Source organism: Astyanax mexicanus, chromosome 4, assembly GCF_023375975.1.
Source record: "Astyanax mexicanus isolate ESR-SI-001 chromosome 4, AstMex3_surface, whole genome shotgun sequence".
Lineage (NCBI taxonomy): Eukaryota > Metazoa > Chordata > Actinopteri > Characiformes > Acestrorhamphidae > Astyanax > Astyanax mexicanus.
The window spans coordinates 21,399,652-21,420,123 of NC_064411.1; the positions used below are offsets into that span (position 1 = coordinate 21,399,652).

The following is a 20,472-nucleotide window of genomic DNA, read 5'->3' on the forward strand; positions in this document are numbered from 1 at the left end:
GCACCAATTGTAAGTCTTTCAGACAGAACACCTTATCCTACACAAATGTTTCACTTTGTCACTTGGGACACGTTCCACCAGAAACAAACATGAGCTGAATTTAACAATGGATTTTACAGGTTCAGCAAAATGAATCTTACCCAGGGATGATGTTTATTGAATTCCATTTTATGTTTTCTTATATGTTCGATATTCCAGAACATTCTTCGTGAGACAGAGCTCAGTTTTTAGGGTAGTTACAGAAGGAGTTCAGTTCTGAAGAAGGAAAAAAAACTTAGTCTTTAAAATTTAGATGTGATTGTTAGAGTAGGATTCTTAGCTGGCAACTTAACATTTAGGACCAAACCTTCAGAGCTTATGATTTGAATGCTTTTAATCTCCTTTCTAGTTTATGCAGATTAGATTATTTCTATTCATTTCTAGTATCTCTGTTTTCACTCTGTGGAATCTGTCCTCAGTTCCCCAGGCTTAGCATAGCGTAGCTTAATGCTATTAACTGCTAGGCCCATCTGTATGAAAGAAGAAGTGAAAACACCAGCTGAGGAACTCCAGAGAGTGCTCCCAAAAGTGAGACCGGAGGAGAATCCAGACCCCGCAGAGAGGCCAACAAAATCCTTGTTCTCATTTGTCTATGGTTCAGTCAGTCTGATTAAAAATCTGTTACCTTAGAGGGATATTTGGTTGTGTTGTTTTACTCAAGTTTCACACTCTTTTTCTTATTAGATATCATATGTTGCTTAAGGTTTTTTTAATCTCCAAAGTTACTAAGAATATCCAATTTATTTAGTTTGATTGTTTTTATCCAGTACCAAATATTATCTTTGTATTGCTTTACCTCTGTGTTTACTTATATGTCTGTGTGTTTCAATAGAAAAGACTTTTATATTGAAATATCCACTCAAGAAATGGTTGATAACCTCTCTGTGACCTGATGGATCTTCAGAACCTCTTATGTTATTATTTGTAAGTACTAACAGGCAGCCAAATGAGAATTCCAAAAATGTAGTTACCCTCAGCATACCAAGATACAGAGCTTTTAGCAGATGCTCCCAACAGGGTTACAATGCTAGTAAGTCAGTAATCTCTATTTATATAGCACTTGTCCAGAGCAACTTGTGTGTTACCGATTACAATAAATATATAAAAATAGATAAAACTGTCATGCCTGACTTTGTCAATCTGCCTGCTCCTGAAGCCTCTCTGCCTAAAGACTCAGTTTCCCAGCAGCCTCAGAACTACAGGTCCTTCTCAAAAAAATTAGCATATTGTGATAAAGTTCATTCTTTTCCATAATGAAATGATAAAAAATAGAATATCATGAAAAGGTTCTCTAAACAAACCCAATTATCTGAATCTATGAATTAACTCTAAACACCTGCAAAAGATTCCTGAGGCTTTTAAAAACTCCCATCCTGGTTCATTCCTCAAAACCGCAATCATGGGTAAGACTGCCGACCTGACTGCTGTCCAGAAGGCCATCACTGACACCCTCAAGCAAGAGGGTAAGACACAGAAAGACATTTCTGAACGAATAGGCTGTTCCCAGAGTGCTGTATCAAGGCACCTCAGTGGGAAGGAAAAAGTGTGGCAGAAAACGCTGCGCAAGAGAAGAGGTGACCGGACCCTGAGGAAGATTGTATAGAAGGGCCGATTTCAGACCTTGGGGGATCTGTGGAAGCAGTGGACTGAGTCTGGAGTAGAAACATCTAGAGCCACCGTGCACAGGCGTGTGCAGGAAATGGGCTACAGGTGCCGCATTCCCTAGGTCAAGCCACTTTTGAACCAGAAGCAGCGGCAGAAGCGCCTGACCTGGGCTGGAGTCTGGAGGAAGACTGGGGAGAAGGAAATGCCAAAATGCCTGAAGTCCAGTGTCAAGTACCCACAGTCAGTGATGGTCTGGGGTGCCATGTCAGCTGCTGGTGTTGGTCCATTGTGTTTTATCAAGGGCGGGGTCAATGCAGCTAGCTATCAGGAGATTTTGGAGCACTTCATGCTTCCATCTGCTGAAAAGCTTTATGGAGATGAAGTTTTCATTTTTCAGCAGGACCTGGCACTTGCTCACAGTGCCTAAACCACTGGTAAATGGTTTACTGACCGTGGTATTACTGTGCTCAACTGGCCTGCCAGCTCTCCTGACCTGAACCCCATAGAGAATCTGTGGGATATTGTGAAGAGAAAGCTGAGATATGCAAGACCCGACACTCTGGATGAGCTTAAGGCCGCTATCGAAGCATCCTGGGCCTCTAGAACACCTCAGCAGTGCCACAGGCTGATTGCCTCCATGCCACGCCGCACTGAAGCAGTCAATTCTGCAAAAGGATTCCCGACCAAGTTTTAAGTGCATAACTGAACATAATTATTTGAAGGTTGACTCTTTTTGTATTAAAAACACTTTTCTTTTATTGGTCGGGTAAAATATGCAATTTTTTAGATAGGGATTTTTGTTTTTTCTTTACTTTTTTGCCAAAACCATCAATATTAAAACAATAAAAGGCTTGAAGTACTTCAGTTGTGTGTAATGAATCTAAAATATATGAAAGTCTAATGTTTCTGTACATTACTGAAAATAATGAACTTTATCACAATATGCTATTTTTTTTAGAAGGACCTGTATGTTGGTCTTTCAAAAGTAGTGAAAAATTAAAAAAAGTTGTAACTTTTTTTTTTTTTTTTGAAAAACGAGTGATTAGGATTTTGTTTTAATAATTGTTATTTTGGACAATTATTAGTTTGGATAATTATTATTTTGGATATTAATAGGATAATTAAACATGCACATGATCAAATTGACCCAAAAAAATGAAAAATGAACATAGGATGGTTAAGGCATGAAGCCACAGGAAAATAAAGGACAAAATGCCAAATAATGAATATGACCAATTTACAGATTCACAAAGAAGCGTCTATTTCATGAAATCAGTCTAACCGATCCACAGACATAAACAGATTCAAACTGTTCAGCTGTTCCGTTTGTGAAGTCAGTTCCAAATCAGAACCACTAATAATAGGTAATGAGTTTATAGCACTTACAGAATTATTTTTGGTAGATACTACAGCAGACACTAAAATTAAAGTATTGCCTACAATACTATGCAGTCTATTATCAAATTACACATATTCATTTAATTAAGCAGACATTAAAAAAACAGTGTATTTAATTTACTATTATTACTATTTTATTGTTTTACTGCAATATTTTACAATAAAAATGAATAAACAGTAAAGCATTCTCTGTATGTGATTTACACACAAAATTAACATCAACAAAACATAACGTTATATTTTTAATGTAAAACAACACAACCACAGCATACACAGCTCAGCCAATAATCTTACATGGGGCCACACACTGCACACTCCATACACTGAACACACCACACACACACACATGCCTGGAATACCATACCAATTGCCTTGCAACACCTTAACAACCACCTGACATAACATAGAAATCAACTTGCAACACCTCTGAAACCATCTAGGGTATGATCATGATTTAACACTTTAATTCTGACAGAACAGAGCAATCACATTTGAACTTTGTTTTTTACATTTCAGGATCTAGTGTTTTCACTTCTGTAACCTGTTGTCCCTTAGCTGTAACTGACAGGTCCACTGGCAGCCTTTTAATTAGCTCATCAGCCTCTTCAGGTAAGAGCCCTGGGGGTACACTCAGCTCCTCCAGATCTTTTGTTAGAAGGAGAACATTGCCATCATCAGACTCTGCCACTCCAACAACTGTGATGCTTCTTCTTTCATGTTCCTCTTCAGTTTCCTGTAGTATATTCATTTAAGAAGTTTGAACATTAGAAATGGCGGGTATGTACTGGACACACATACAGTAAAAGGCACAATTTTTACATTTACTCACGTTACTGTAATTGAGTAGATTTTGAGTAATTTGTCATTTTTTAAGTAGATTTACTTTTACTTAATTACATTTTGACACAAGTAATTTACTTCGCTACATTGAAAAACTCCTCTTTACTGAGTAAAAAAATAAAATGCTGGGAAAAAAACTGTCTGAACTATTAAAAAAAAGTGATTCAATTAAATTAAAATAGCCGAATTAATTTTATGAGTTTAGGCTTGAAACCTAGAATGGTTCTTAAAGAATGAGCCAAACTCGCATGCAGCTAAACGTGGGTAATCTAGGTTCAAAAAGTAAAAATCCATCCCAGGATTTCGCTCCCCTTGCCTGGCTGGCTCTGGAGCTAACTTAGTTCTGCCTAATCCATGGGATGGAGTTTTAATTTCTGGACCTGGATTACCCACGTTTAGCTGCATGTGAGTTTGGCTCATTCTCTAAGAACCATTCTAGGTTTCAAGCTGGCTAGGACAGCGTTGAGAGTAGGTAACACTGGCATTAAAAAGCTTCTACTTTATTGTCTTAACGTGCCCTGGCCCACCCGCGGGCCAGAAAAATGTCATAAATAATACCTGGCTGTGTTTATGAATAATTATAGGATCAACACACAATATGCAATATATTGAAGCTTAGAATCTCTGCTTTTCTGTTATCTAGCAGATTTAGCTGTATTTCCTTTTAGAAAATTTAGGGCGAAATATGTCTATTTATTAAAATATTACTTATAATTTGCATATTTGCTTTTTACGTACGTCCATATTTGATTCAATGTGGACATGTTACACATCATTCCAAATGCCTGACTCTCAGGATTATGGAACAGCCAACCATTTCACTGTACAGTTCCTTAATAAGAGCCTAAAGAGTGTTAGACTGTTTTATACAGTTTTACAGCAGCTTGTGTAATTAATCCCCCTGGGTAACTAGAGCTCTTCTAGTTGCTTAGATTTTGCTGCTTCAAAATCGCTCCAAATAAGTAAATCCATCAGTCCATTCTACAGTAATCCTCATTTTTGTCAAAGCAGTGCTTATAATATCGAATTTAATGCTTTAGGTTTGGCTGGATTTACAGCTTACTAATGCACATGCGCAGAATCAACAGAGTCTTCTCTGAAGAAAGACATGTGAATCAGCCAATCAGGTGCCGCGTTAGGCGGAGACAGATCTGTGGCAGGGTTTGTAACCCAACACTGTCACTAAGCAGATATATAGAATACAGAAACGCATTCTTTACTGCAAAATAAGTTATAAAATGTTTTTGTTCTTTTTCAGTTTTCAGTCCTTTGGAGGAAGAAAGGAATATCTCAGGAGCAGATCACTATAATATCTAACCAGTGGAAGAGAGCAGTTTATACACACACATATAAATATTTCATTAAAAGAAAATTTAGAAAATCTGAAAAGCACCTGTATTTTTTTCTTGTTTTTACCATATTTTGAATATTACATGTTCACTTGTATATTTTAGGTGTTTTCAATCAATTTTGTAATATTAATTGATAAAATTAAAATTCTCTGAATAATTTAATATTAGCGTAAAAATCGTTAAAATCCCTTTTAAACAACACTGAACTAAACTGGAGACATATCAAACTGCCTAGGTTAGCTAAGGCGTTAGCTGAGCTGCACTACGTTACGTGCTTAACCTGCGTCCATAAATAGAGTTTACCTTTCTGAAAGTCTTGGTGGTCAGAGAAATGCCTCATAATGTTTGCTGTGTTTATGTTCCGCTGATTTTATCACACATAGTTTGAACTGAGTTTTGTTCTTCATGGCAGCGCAGCTGAACTTTTCTCAGCAGTGTATTACAATTAGCGGGAGAGGCGCTGTGTAAATCAGCTGTGTAGCCTGGGGACTGTGTGCGCAGCTCAGGGGAACTGGTGTCCTGTCGAGTTATGCTACCCATCAATATGTGCTTCTTTATGGCACTGCGCATGCGCCAACCAACATTCTTTTTTGTATGATGTCATGTTTTTAATGATGATTCCTTAAGTTTTTATTGGGTACTTAACAATCTGCTTGAATGTTTAAAAAGAAACATGTAAATAGCAGTTAAAGCATAGCAATGCCAAGTTTAAAAAAAATAATTCTGATAAAACTGTAAAACTATAAAAATAAGGTTTATAGTCACCTACATAATTAAAGGTAACTATGTAACTATTTTAAATTGAGTACTTTTTTACTTTTACTCGAGTATCAACACGGGGCGTACCCGCTCCTATGCTCATTAGACTCCTAGTCTGAGTTTTGCTGCGCAGCGGGCCGTGCCCGCTCTTATACCCTTTTGGACTCGTAGTCCGCGTTTTGCTACGACGGCGTCCAGAAGTTGTGCCCCTCAAAGGTTTAATGTATTGGTAGTCCGCAGTGTTTTCTCATGCTGATCAAGTCAACGTTATGCTTATCGTACGCTTATAAATAAGCTCACCCAGTTTATTCAAATGTATATAAAGTACCTAATAAATGTATGCTACCATAACATGAGTGCAACTATATATAATACACATGTACCCAGCAAATAACACTTAAATCTTGAACACCTCATTTAAGCCTGTTTATAACGGTTTTCCTTCCAGAATACGTGAACCAGGTAAAGGATCCTCCTGTGGGTAATTATATCTTTTCATATTTTTGGGAGAGGCTCCGGCCCCTCCCGGGCTATTACAGAAACATCCAGAAGTTTCAAATCAGCTTCTTAGTGAGTCACTGGACGTTTGATCATTTTGAAGAGTTTCCACTACATATATGCAAGACTCCGCTGTCAAGAAGCTGTTTGGAGTAGTGGAAGCACAAGAAATTGAGAATTCCCAGTCTGCATGCTATAAAGGACAAGGACCCGCTCATGTCCTTGCTGTTAGATCTGAGTGCATTGAATTTTTAAAGGACATCGTTGATGGTGATATTTTGAAATCGCATCCATTGTTCTCTGTTTGACCCAATGCCCTACAGCTGATACTGTATACTGATGAAATCTTTGAAAATTTACTTTATTTCATTAATTTAGTTAAAAACGTGAAACTCATATTATATAGATGTATTAAACACAGAGTGATCTATTTTAAGCATTTATTTATTTTATTGTTGATGATGATTTTGGCTTACAGACAATGAAACCCCAAAAATCAGTGTCTCGGAAAATTAGAATATTATATAAAACCAGTTGGTACTTTTGGCAGTGTGGGCAGTGTGCCAAGTCCTGCTGGAAAATGAAATCCACATCTCCATAAAAGCTGTCAGCAGAGGGAAGCATGACGTGCTGTAAGATTTTGTAAGACAACACTGCACTGACTTTAGACTTGATAATAAAACACAGTGGATCAACACCAGCAGATGACATGTCTCTCCAGAGGGTTTTAATACGGCTTTAAAACAAATATTCTTCTCAAGTTTTGTCAAGCACTGTTTGGACCTGGTTTGATGGATCTAACTTTTACTGATATGCGGGGCGAGGAGTCTGAGGTGAGCGCTGTATACGTGTGTGTGCTGAAGTATAGACCTGTGTGGCCGGCGGCGCCGACCTCGAGGAGAGAAGACGCTGGAAACAGAGCGCCGTTCAGCACCGGACAGCTCCCAGCTGCACAGCCTTCCCATGCCTGGCCACCGTTCAGCACCACTGGTGGGACAGTGGTGGAAAAACACCAGCAGGCGGGACAGCCCCGCCCTCCGAGCACGGCTGGAAGACACTGAGTGCTGCACGGCTGGCAGCCTCTCAACTCCACTCAGCAGCCCCACAAAAAGGCTGCTGAAACGGCATTCTAGGAGGAGAGCCTCCAAGACGACACTAACGCTGTCTCTCTGTCCGTCTCTTTCTTGCTCCTCCACTCTGTCCTCCCTACAGAATCCTGACCCGCAGTGTGAGCCGCCGTGTCCGGGACTCCAGGACCCTTCTGCCAGCCCGAAGAGGAGCTCATACCCTCCTGCGGACTGGCTCTGGACTCAGCCTCCGGCCCTGCCCCGGCTGATCCCACAAGGAGTGGGCTGCAGAGCTAAAGACTGAACTTTTGCCTTTTGTCTGTGAAAGACTCTAAATAAATTCCCCTCCGGGGTTGTTTAAGTTATCCTGGTCTCGGTGTGTTTGGTCCCCCACCCCCGCCCCGGCGGCTCACACCTGTAAAAAAAACCCCAAAAAAACGCAGCGGTGAAAGTGTAAAACGCACTCTTTCGGTTCTAATTCAGGAACCATGCATCCGATAGGAAATGCAGGTAAATATGATCGATAACTGATATTTTAAGATTTAAATCGGCATATTGGGTGTCCATATTGAATCTATAATTATTCAGAAACACAGATAGATATTTGGTTAGCTTTCGGCTCGGTTAGCATTCGATTTGGTTAGCGTTCGGCTCGGTTAGCATTCGGTTTGGTTAGTGTTCGGCTCGGTTAGCATTCGGTTTGGTTAGTGTTCGGCTCGGTTAGCATTCGGTTTGGTTAACGTTCGGCTCGGTTAGCAGGTTTGTTTGTTTAAATTTGCTGTTTGAGCAGAAAGGCAGGCTGCTGCAGTACCAGCACTTTGCTATGCTGCACCGTTTTGTCTGTATGTTCTACCCGCGCTGTTTACTCGCTATTGCTTTCTCCCGTATATCAAACCCGGAAATGGTACCAATACCCGTTGCCAATACCGATACTATGTGTACGTGCCAGTATCGGTGCCGATACGTTATCAATGCAACCCTAACTATAAGCATATGAATACAAGTTAAACGCATGTTACTATACCATTGGAAGTAAATGTATCCCTTTTAAGCCTTAAAAAAATCTGTTTCTTTCTTAATTTCAGTCTGAAATTGACTATTATGTTTCACTTCAACCCAAATTAATTTCACACTGGATTTCCCCTTTTGGGCGACTTTGAGTACTTAACAAATAATAACATAAGATAATCTCAGGCCTATAGGTTTCATATCAAACATATATTGAGAAAACACAATGAGATTGAAGATCTGCAATATAAAAGCCTTTTATTAAAACAACAAGTTGAGTAAATATAGAGGTGAAGCAATACAAAGATAATTGTTGGTACTGGATAAAAACTATTAAGAAACTAAATGATTTGGATGTTCTTAGTAAATTTGAAGAATAAAAAACCTTCAGCAACATATAATATTCAATAAGGGAATGATAAGAGAGTATAAAACTTGACTAATACAATGCAACCAAATATCCATCTTTATCCCTCTATAGTAACAGATTTTTAATCAGAGTGACCAAATCATAGACAAATGAGAACACCATCAGAGGGAGTGAATTAGGCTGCAACCTTACTGCGCTACACAAGTTTGGAGGGGGTTGATTTCAGTATGGGAACTACGGCTGGAGTGTGTTATTTAACCCCTGGAAAGGATTTTGTTGGCCTCTCTGCGGGGGTCTGGATGCTCCTCCAGTCCCCTTCTCCTTTCATATGGATGGGCCTTAGTTTAAAAGCATTTAGCTAAGCTCTACTACTCTACTAAACTGAAGACGGCTTCCACAGAGTGAAAACAGAGATACTAGAAATAAATGGAAATAATCAATTCTGCATATACTAGAAAAGAGAATATTTCTTATTATGCAAAATATATATTCTCATTATGCAAAAGCTCACCTCAGGTGCTTACAGAAATGGCTTCTTTCGCATCACTCTCCCATTCAGCTTCTCCTTGTGCAAAGTGCGCTGTATTGTTGGGCGATGCACAGTGACACCATCTGCAGCAAGATGATGCTGCAGCTCTTTGGAGGTGGTCTGTGGATTGTCCTTGACTGTTCTCACCATTCTTCTTCTCTGCCTTTCTGATATTTTTCTTGGCCTGCCACTTCTGTACTTAACAAGAACTGTCCCTGTGGTCTTCCATTTCCTTACTATGTTCCTCACAGTGGAAACTGACAGGTTAAATCTCTGAGACAACTTTTTGTCTCCTTCCCCTGAACAACTATGTTGAACAATCTTTGTTTTTAGATCATTTGAGAGTTGTTTTGATGAGCCCATGATGCCACTCTTCAGAGGAGATTCAAATAGGAGAACAACTTGCAATTGGCCACCTTAAATACCTTTTCTCATGATTGGATACACCTGGCTATGAAGTTCAAAGCTCAATGAGGTTACGAAACCAATTTTGTGCTTCAGTAAGTCAGTAAAAAGTAGTTAGGAGTATTCAAATCAATAAAATGATAAGGGTGCTCATACTTTTGCACCGGTCAAATTGTGGTTTAATGCATATTGCACATTTTCAATCCTGAAATATTACTGTGTTCATCAGTTATTAGATATATCAAACTGAAATGGCTGTTGCAAACACCCAAATATTTAGAACTAAAAATTATTAAGATTATTAGGGGTGCCCAAACTTTTTCATATGACTGTATATAGTTGTTGCTGGGCACAACAGTTTCAGACAATGTCCTTATTTTATTACACAGTACTATAACCTACTAATAGTTCCACTAGTTTATAATGAAGTCCCTGAAGTTACTGAATTTTAAGCCTTAGTGTGTCATATGCCTGGGATTTTAACTGGGTTAAATGAAATATCAAAGTATTTATTTGTGTATATATACCATTCATTTGTTGACAGTCCTCCCAGAATGACGCAAGAGCCTGAGGACAGCAACAATTGGACACCGCCTGTCTGTCAAAGTAAGATCGCATTAGAAAATGCGAACAATGCTGAAACAAAACATGGCTGCTGTATACCATAGTACATACACATCAATCAATTGTGAAATTTCATAAACTTAAGAGGGTCTCTGACTTACACATTATTGTAAGTTTCAAAAATGGTTACAATGCTCCTTTCCAGGCCCAAATTCACAAAGATAGAGGATGCTACCACCAGTTTTCAAATTCCAATGGATACCTTTTGAAGATAAAAGCACTACTGAACTGAGATATGCTGTAAGAAAAAAGCAGAGTTAAAGAGTTAACGTCTATTTAGTTAATTCTGATTAAACATATAAATGTGCTAAATGTTTTTTTCCCCAGCATCAAACCCACCAATACGCAGTCAGTGGGTGGATTTTAGAACAATGTCCTCCTATCAAAGCAAGGTTATAGGTTTACAGTAAAATAAACATTCTGTAATTTACAAACACATACGAACACATAATGTGTACTTACTGAAGACATATTGTTTCTCTAGCGTCACAGCCACAATATGAGCCGCCGACTGGTCTCACATCTTCACCTCTCGGTAGGACACGTACCTGAAAGTTTAATTTTTTTACTTGTTAACCTGGCAGTTACAAATATTGACCAGAAGCAGTGCAATAACCCTGACCCTAGTTACAAATACACTAGGTCTTTATATTATATAGTTGTTGCTGAAGTCCCTGAAGATATTGAATTTTAAGCCATAGTGGTGTCATATGCCTGGGATTTTAACAGGGTTAAATGAAATATATCATTAAATTGTTCATAGGCCAAAATTCTTCCACAGTGAGGCAACGGCCTGAGGAGGCCAACAATTGGAGACTGCCTGGGTGTCAAAGTAAGACTGCATTACAAAGGGAGTACAATGCCAACAACAGCACATGGCTTGCATACCTAAATCATGTCTGCTCTGTTATTATTGAAATCATGTTAATTGAAGGAACTCTATACTGTTTACAACAATTCAAAAGATAAATTACCATGGGCAATCAATATTTATAAGTTCTATTCACTGCTCAGAGAACAAAAGGATTGAATTAGATTTTATGAGGGTGCTATAAGTATAAGAAAATCTGATCATTTACAGCCATGCTATTGCATTGACTCTAATTATTGCATGTTTTTACTACTTTTTAAGCATCAAGAGCTCATAGCTCAGGACGTTTAATACCCTCCCAGTGCACCCGTATGTTTTCAACAACATTATTCTAAATAAATACAATTTCACTAAACATACCTGCTGAAATATATCCATGTATATAATGAAATGAATATTCATTAAAATATATATGTTATGCATGTTGTATATGTCGCAGCCACTGAACGATGCATCCTTGAGGCCATTGGTGAGGTGCAGCTGCAACTGCAGCAATAAACTGGAGAGAGGGGCAGAAATCTTCCAACACCACTGGAAGAGGATCTGGAAGAAAATGTACTTCCCCTCCAGTGTGCAGAGGATTTTGAGGGCCTAGAAAAAGATCTGACCAACCGTGCCTCAAGAAAAAAAAAGGTCAGTATTGAAATATACCTTTTTTAACTCACACAGAGTAAACATTTTGTAAACATCTTGTAAAAGATAAACATTTCTTTAAGAAAAAAGTAATTATCTTTTCTTTCTTTTGAGTACAAAATTAAGAACAAGAGATAATCCTAAATAAATACATTATTATTATTTTCTTACAGCAGACTCAAACTTTTCTTAAACTGTGAGAGGTAAAAAGACAACTCTCTAAAACATAACTTTCAATGAGTTTCATAAAACTTTATTTAAAAAATATATGTAAAGGAGTTCCCCTTCAGTCTTTTTACCCAACCATTGCTCCTTTTCCTCAATTTGCCTATGCTCAGCAGCTGAAAAAGTATATAACTGCAATTAACATTTCTTTCAAACTGCATCTCATAATTAGTGATAAGCTAACAGAACAGGAGCATACAACAGAACATCAAGATTTTTAAAAGAAGATTGAAGAATTTCTTAAGAATATATTTGATCTGAGGGTTGCTTTAAAGAACGCTCTAATGAACTCCTTAATGTTTGTCCTCATATCTCGTAAGCTTAAAAAAACTTAAATTTAGTCCCTGGTTACATTCATCTGTCTGTCTACAGATGTCAAAGCTGTCATTAGGTGGGGGGGGGGGGGGGGCAAACATTGAAAAAAACATGGAGAATTACCTGGCGGTCTCTCTGAACTGGTGTGGCAGAGGAGTAGGGCTGGGGCGACGCGTCGACATAATCGACGTCATCGATTACAAAAATACATCGATTTGCATAACGTGCGTCGGCGCGTCGTAAACATGGCGGCGCCTGTGGAGAGCATTAGAGGTTAGATCGGGCCCAAAAATTCCAACTGGCTGTTTTCGGGCTGTTTTAATGAGCGAAATATGATCAGAATTATGTTAATTAACACGGTAACATAGAAGCATAGAACTATTATTTAATTAAAATGATTTTTAAGAACAGCTAAACACAGTTCTGCAGGTCAAACGCGGAGGAGTTCACGTGCGAGAGACAGAGAGAGAGAGAGAGAGAGACAGAGAGAGAGAGAGAGAGAGAGAGATTTGCGTGTTCTGGTGAGAACTACTCACAGGTGAAGGTTCTCTTTGATCTCCTCGTGCTCCTATTCTAGTCCCATTCATAATTCTGCAGCTCCCTCAGTGTTTTCTGCTGTATTTTGCGGCTAGCGCGAGCGCTTACAACTGACACCGCGGACCGCGAGGTGCCGCCGCGTTTGTGCCGAATCCGACTCTCTGCTGAATCTGACTCCCGCTTCGCGGACAGAATCGGCACAACACCCCCGCTGTAGAACTGCGGTAGTGAAAACAGCGCTTATAAATAAATTAGTTTAGTTTCACTTTCAGTTTTCGTTATTTTCGTTATTTTTTTTTTAAATAAAAATATAATTAAAAAACAGACGCCTACATCTCGGACTATTTTCTGGAGCCCGGGTCGGATTTACGGGCGGGCCTCGGGTCATGTCGGGTTCGGGCAGAGAATCTAAGCTCTAGAGAGCTTGGACTCCGGAGAGCAATCTCCAGCTACAAAAAAACGCCAGCGGGCATCTAAAGTTTGGGAGCATTTCACGCAAAAGGGCAACAATGTGGTCCTCTGCCATATGTGCAAAAGGAGCACTTGAAGCGCAAACATCCAGGAGCACTATGTCAACAGGGTCACACAGTAAGTTACCATTTACATCAGGGTCTCCGCGGGTGTCCTTATAAAGACTTAAGGCTGTCTACCAAAGGTTTTAAACCTGCCACAGGCAGAAATTATACATTTTTGGTTTATATTTATATATATAGTTTCCAGAAACAGTAGCATTATTCATAAGTTCAGGTGTTTAGCTAAGCTAGCTGCCTTAAGTTATTTTAGCTAGCGCCGTCGGCGCTGCGGTGTCACACCGTATTCTGTCACCGTCGGAATTTTGTGACCAGTGCTCACGGTTATGAGCGTTCATTGGCAAAACGGAAGCTTTCTATACCTACACCTTACCCTCAGCCCTAAACTGAACCGTTTTGGCCAGTCGGGGTAAACATTAGAAACGAACACGTTTCGAATCGGCCAGTGCACCGGTCTGCTGAGAACTACTTGCCAGTGGTCACAAAATCTAGCGGTCACAGAAAACAACACACGGTTGTGGTGTATGGGAGCTTATCCATTTTTAGCGTTATAGATCTAAACAACGTGCTGTACATGTAAGTGATTATAAGTGTGGGGTTTGGTTTAGTAGGCTTGTGTTGTTGTTGTTGTTGTTATTATATATAAATATAGTAATTTATCGTTTGCTTTAAAACGTAAAATAATAATTATTTAAATATGTTTCTCAATGAATAGATTAGTCGACTAATCGAAAAAAATAATCGTTAGAATAATCGTTTAAAAAATAATCGTTAGGGACAGCCCTACAGAGGAGAAAAAAAAGGAATTGGGCACTCTCGCATCAAGGAACTTGTAATATGTAAGTATCAAAATAAGACCATATATAAGTATACCAAACATTGTACCATAAAAAAATAAATCTCAAATGGCTTTGTTTGGTGATGGTTCTATGTACATAATTACAACAGGGGTGAACACAGAAGCTTAATATTGGTATCAGTCTTTAAAAAATGATCATGTGTGCTTCTGCAGCCAAAGTGGCCCTTTCTAGATATAATTGGACACCACTGAGTAAAATGACTTTTTAAGAACGTTTAAGATGGCTTTTCTAGAAAGAAACTGCACTGCGTATTATATGAATCAATTCAGTGTCGCTCTTCAGTCTTAAGATGCAATTAGTGCCAAATTTAAAAGCAGTCATTGGAAAAATGTGAAATGCAGAATATGTGGCAAAACGAAAACTTAAACCACTATTATATTATCTTTACATGCCACAATGAAATAAAATCACAGTTCAATCACATTTAACCAAAATAAGTGTTTAAAGCATCTTGATGATATCCACATGCAGAAAAACATGACATGTGTACGTTAAGTTAATCAGAGCACAAAAATGGTTAGTGGGGTTTGAAAAACGTGCGTTTTAACAGGTGGATTTTAGTGAAAAATCACTTTCCTTTCTGAGTGAACTCTCGGCATGAGTGTTTCACTGCTCCTGACAAAAGTGTGCTGTGTTTGGAACGTTCACAGCCAAAACACAGTGGAATACCAAACAGTTGAACTGATTGCATTTTAAAGTCACATGTATTGAATTCCAAAAATAAAGCAATTTGCTTTAAAATGTAAATCCATGTATACTGTCACTTTGCTTTTTACTGTGAAAAGGCACCGTAGTGTAGTGACTGCTTTTCAATTTGGCACTAATTCCTGTCCATATGTAAGTATACGTTGCTGGTATACAGTTAAAGACTGTAGCTCAATATTACTACTTAACACCGATATGGTTTTTAGTCTGTCAAAAGATCCTACTTTTTTAATGTTGGTAGCGTTATCTAAGAGGCTAACACAGGGTATCAAAAATATCCTGTAGGTTTAATGCTGTGTCAGCATTTTTTAGAAGTTTATGCTCTCACAATAGCATTTCAGCCTTAAATGGTTCTTTGCATGGCATAGTGGTTCATCAGATTGAAAGAGAATGTTATGTATGGTTTTGAGTAAAGCCTTTTTGAAAATGATTCTATGTAACAAAGAAAGTTGTTTTATTTTTACAAGCTTGACACTGTGTGATGATATCAGCTGGCCTGATTCATCACCATGGCTCCTAAAAGTTTCTGGGGACAAATTTAAAGACACTAAAAATGACTTTCATTACGATGTCACTTACCAGTCTCCATATGCGAATTTCTCGTTTGGAGGGAACCTGAGGAGGAGTCAGGGTGGGGAGTGAGTACCTGCAGGGAAATAAATTGTTAATGATTAAGCTAGTAACTAATACTAATACTTACCTGAATTGGAATTTGGTTGATTGACATTGAAATACAGACGAGGTAACAATTTCTATTACTAGACTGTCTATTAAGCAGCACTCAAAGCACTATGTGGCAGTGTAGCAAACATGTATGAGGCTGAAGTTAGCTTCTTATTTACCTTGTCTTATTCAGTCGTCTAATAGTTCTATTTTCATAATTTGGTATCAACTTCAACAGACGGTTTTATAATCTGGAGTTAGGGCAACTGGAAATAGGCAGAACAGGCTGTTTATTTTCAATGAATCTTCAAAAATGCCAAATTCAGAGGGCTATAATAAAAAATCTACACTAATATTCCTTGTTGTTCAGGCTATTCACAACCTATTAGGTCTACGTTTATATGACAGTGTCACCTTCAACAGACTGTTTGATAATCTTGAGTTGGGGCAGCTGCAAATATGCAGAACAGGCAGTTTGTATACATTTACATTTTCTAAAATATCAAGGAGTCACGCAGTAAACTGGTACACCATGGCAAACTTCATAGGAACACCTTAGCAACAACCTAGCAACATGTTGGCAAGAAACATATTCCAAATGAACAAATTAGCAGCCAACACCTGTATATATACCAATATTGCATAAAATGACGTATTAGCAACATTCTGATCATTACGCCCAATAATGTCTTAGAAACTAAAACATACAAGTAATTTTCGAATGAAACAATGTTGTACTTACAGCGTCTGCGATGAGAAATCCCCAGCTGTCCAATCCAAGTGAAGCTGATTAGGGCTGGGGCGACGCGTCGACATAATCGACGTCATCGATTACGAAAATACATCGATTTGCATAACGTGCGTTGGCGCGTCGTAAATATGTTAATTAACACGGTAACATAGAAGCATAGAACTATTATTTAATTAAAATGATTTTTAAGAACAGCTAAACACAGTTCTGCAAGTCAAACGCGGAGGAGTTCACGTGCGAGAGAGAGAGAGACACACACACAGAGAGAGAGAGAGAGAGAGAGAGAGAGAGAGAGAGAGAGACACAGAGAGATTCGCTTGTTCTGGTGAGAGCTCATATTCTAGTCCCATACATAATTCTGCAGCTCCCTCAGTGTTTTCTGCCGTATTTTGCGGCTAGCGCGAGCGCTTACAACTGACACCGCGGACCGCGAGGTGCTGCCGCGCTTGTGCCGAATCCGACTCTCTGCTGAATCTGACTCCCGCTTCGCGGACAGAATCGGCACAACACCCCCGCTGTAGAACTGCGGTAGTGAAAACAGCTACAAAAAAACGCCAGCGGGCATCTAAAGTTTGTGAGCATTTCACGCAAAAGGGCAACAATGTGGTCCTCTGCCATATGTGCAAAAGGAGCACTTGAAGCGCAAACATCCAGGAGCACTATGTCAACAGGGTCACACAGTAAGTTACCGTTTACATCAGGGTCTCCGCGGGTGTCCTTAAAAAGACTTAAGGCTGTCTACCAAAGGTTTTAAACCTGCCACAGGCAGAAATTATACATTTTTGGTTTATATTTGTGCATGGCATTTCACAGTTTCCAGAAACAGTAGCATTATTCATAAGTTCAGGTGTTTAGCTAAGCTAGCTGCCTTAAGTTATTTTAGCTAGCGCCGTCGGCGCTGCAGTGTTACACCGTTTTCTGTCACCGTCGGAATTTTGTGACCAGTGCTCACGGTTATGAGCGTTCATTGGCAAAACAGAAGCTTTCTATACCTACACCTTACCCTCAGCCCTAAACTTAACCGTTTTGGCCAGTCGGGGTAAACATTAGAAACGAACACGTTTCGAATCGGCCAGTGCACCGGTCTGCTGAGAACTACTTGCCCGTGGTCACAAAATCTAGCGGTCACAGAAAACAGTTCAACACACGGTTGTGGTGTATGGGAGCTTATTCATTTTTAGCGTTATAGATCTAAACGTGTTGTACATGTAAGTGATTATAAGTGTGGGGTTTGGTTTAGTAGGCTTGTGTTGCTGTTGTTGTTATTATATATAAATATAGTATTTTATCGTTTGCTTTAAAACGTAAAATAATAATTATTTAAATATGTTTCTCAATAAATAGATTAGTCGACTAATCGAAAAAAATAATCGTTAGAATAATCGTTTAAAAAATAATCGTTAGGGACAGCCCTAAAGCTGATGCAGAAAAGGCGATCAGAGACTGGCTTTGTCTGGCGCCTCACAGACTTCATCGCGGAAGACCACGCTGAATAATTATATAATAACAACAACAACAAATATTTTATAATTCATTAGTAATTTGTAAGTTCTGGTTTATGCGAATGTGAATTGGTTCGAAAGCACTTTTCAAAATAATATTTAATGTACACTTTACAATTTATTAGTAACCTGTTAAATTTTTGTTTGTGCATGTAAATTACTTTTGAAATACAACTTTTAAAAGAAATTATATTTCATACACTTTATAATTTATTAGAAATCTGTTACATTTATGTTTGTGCATGTGAATTAGCTCTGAAATACAAAAATTAAAAATAATAATATTTCATACATCTTGTATTTCATAAACTTTATAATTTTTAGTAACCTGTTGTTAAGTTTTTGTTTGTGTATGTAAATAAGTTCTGAAATACAACTTTTCAAAATTGTAAATTGCCACTCTCTTTACATCTTTATATTTCTGTTTAAATATTTTAAAGGCGAAACCTGAATAACAGGAAATATAATTAATCTCACACTTGATTCGTTAATCCTTTTTTAAATTGTTTTATACGGATGGTTGTTACTCCCAAGGAGTAAAAAACACGTTGACATGGTTCTTTTGTGTATAGAGAACGCACAAGCATCAGGTTCCTATTCAGGTACGTCTTTTAGGAAGCGGTGGGACGTCGCTTGTCTATCGCGTAAGGAGGTCTCAGCGACAATGTAACGATGTAACTGTGAGCATCGCATAAACATCTCTCCGACGTACCTGTGCTGTCTGGGGATTATGGTGATGTGATTTACAGACATACGTCAGCCACTACACTCAAACCAGTAGATTTTATGTATCATGCGGCTCTAAGATTACTGGTACACATCACTGTTCACTCTAAGAAAAAGTTGCATGGTCTTCTCTTGCTGTGCGCCGGGAAACACACTGGTTCGTTTTCTTTTTTAAAGCACTTCCTCACCATATGCCACCGTACATCACATAAACGCTTCTTAAAAATAACCTACCAGACTCACTCCAGTAACTGGATCGTCGAGAGTTTTAAATGAAATGGGAAAATCTGCTTTTCGTTACAGTGCACCAGCGAGCTGGAATTCACTACAGGAAACTCTAAAGCTCAGCTGGTGTCACTAAATAATTTTAAACTTCTAGTCTCTAAAGATCTTTATGATGTTTGGTATGTTTTCAGTTTCTTTATTTTTTTAGTAAACCTATTAGTTTTTAATGCTGGTTTGTTTTAGCTATTTTTCCACATTTCTTTTTAGTTTCTTTGTTTTCTTTGATTATTTTTAGGTATTGCTTATGTAACCCCTATCCCCAGTTAATGGGAAGAAAAATGGTCCTGAGTTCTATCTATTCTTTCCCTTCTCTATGTTTGTAGAAATTAAATAAAATAATAGAAAATATAAAACACAATAAAAGGACTAACACACAGGTATATAAAAAAACCAGTAGTTACTGAGTTTGATACTGAGTGTATCAAAACAGTAGGGCAAAATAAGACTTAGAATCGAGTGTCGAGTGACTTTTAACAAAAAAATACATTAATAGCAGGCTTCAATCAACAATAGAGTTATATCTTTTCAAGACAGAGCAGTTTAGTACCTTTTTAGGTGCAATAGTACAACTACAGTGTGTGCAGAATTATTAGGCAAGTTGTATTTGAGAGGATTCTTTTTATTATTGAACAACAACTTTGTTCTCAATCAACCCAAAAGACTCATACATATTAAAGCTTAATATTTTTGGAGTTGGAGTGGGTTGTTTTTAGATCTTAATGAGGATATCTGTTTTTGCAGATAACTATTACTGTGCAGAATTATTAGGCAACTTAATAAAAAAAACAAATATATACCCATATTACTTGTTTATTTTCACCAGGTAAACCAATATAACAACTCAAAATTTAGCAATGAACATGTTTGACATTCAAAAACAAAACCAAAAACGAATCAGTGACCAATAAATCCACCTTTTTTACGGTGACACTCAAAGCCTTCCATCCATATTCTGTCAGTTTCTTGATCTGTTTACGATCAACATTGCATGCAGCAGCCACCACAGCATTCCAGACACTGTTCAGAGAGGTGTACTGTTTTCCCTCTCTGTGGATCTCACATTTTATGAGGGACCACAGGTTCAGATCAGGTGAACAAGGGGGCCATGGCGTTATTTTTTCTTCTTTTAGACCTTTACTGGCCAGCCACGCTGTGGAGTATTTGAATCCTTTAAAAGAGAGAGAGAGAGAGAGAGAGAGAGTGAGAGAGATTCTCATACCTTCTGTAGTTCAGCTGATCCCGCTCTTCCTCCTCTCCAGCTACAGTCCCCGGAAGCTCAGCGTCATCCGGGTTATGTAGAGCCCCGCCCCCTCCCCCGCTATATCACATTATACCCCACCACCGCTAGAGGGAGCCCGCGAGGGAGTCCTCAATG

General features: G+C 38.5%; 1 protein-coding gene and 1 long non-coding RNA gene across 6 annotated transcripts in view; one reads left to right on the forward strand and one right to left on the reverse strand.

Annotated features, from left to right (window-relative positions):
- LOC111189804 (zinc finger protein 239) overlaps positions 1-20,472 on the reverse strand; it is a 140,060-nt gene that overhangs the window by 76,884 nt on the left and 42,704 nt on the right. The window contains exon 1 of one of the 5 annotated variants that reach the window (XM_049477585.1): positions 20,317-20,348. The exons of 3 other annotated variants lie outside the window; for them this stretch is intronic. The gene's annotated coding sequence lies outside the window, so the exon portion shown is untranslated. Of the gene's footprint in view, positions 1-20,316; positions 20,380-20,472 lie in introns of those variants that run through there. One more of the 5 variants, XM_049477590.1, reaches the window with a different exon arrangement.
- LOC125801605 (uncharacterized) lies at positions 10,980-11,968 on the forward strand. Its single transcript, XR_007438810.1, has 4 exons — positions 10,980-11,029; positions 11,258-11,326; positions 11,627-11,674; positions 11,805-11,968. It is a non-coding gene; the product is annotated as an uncharacterized LOC125801605 (long non-coding RNA).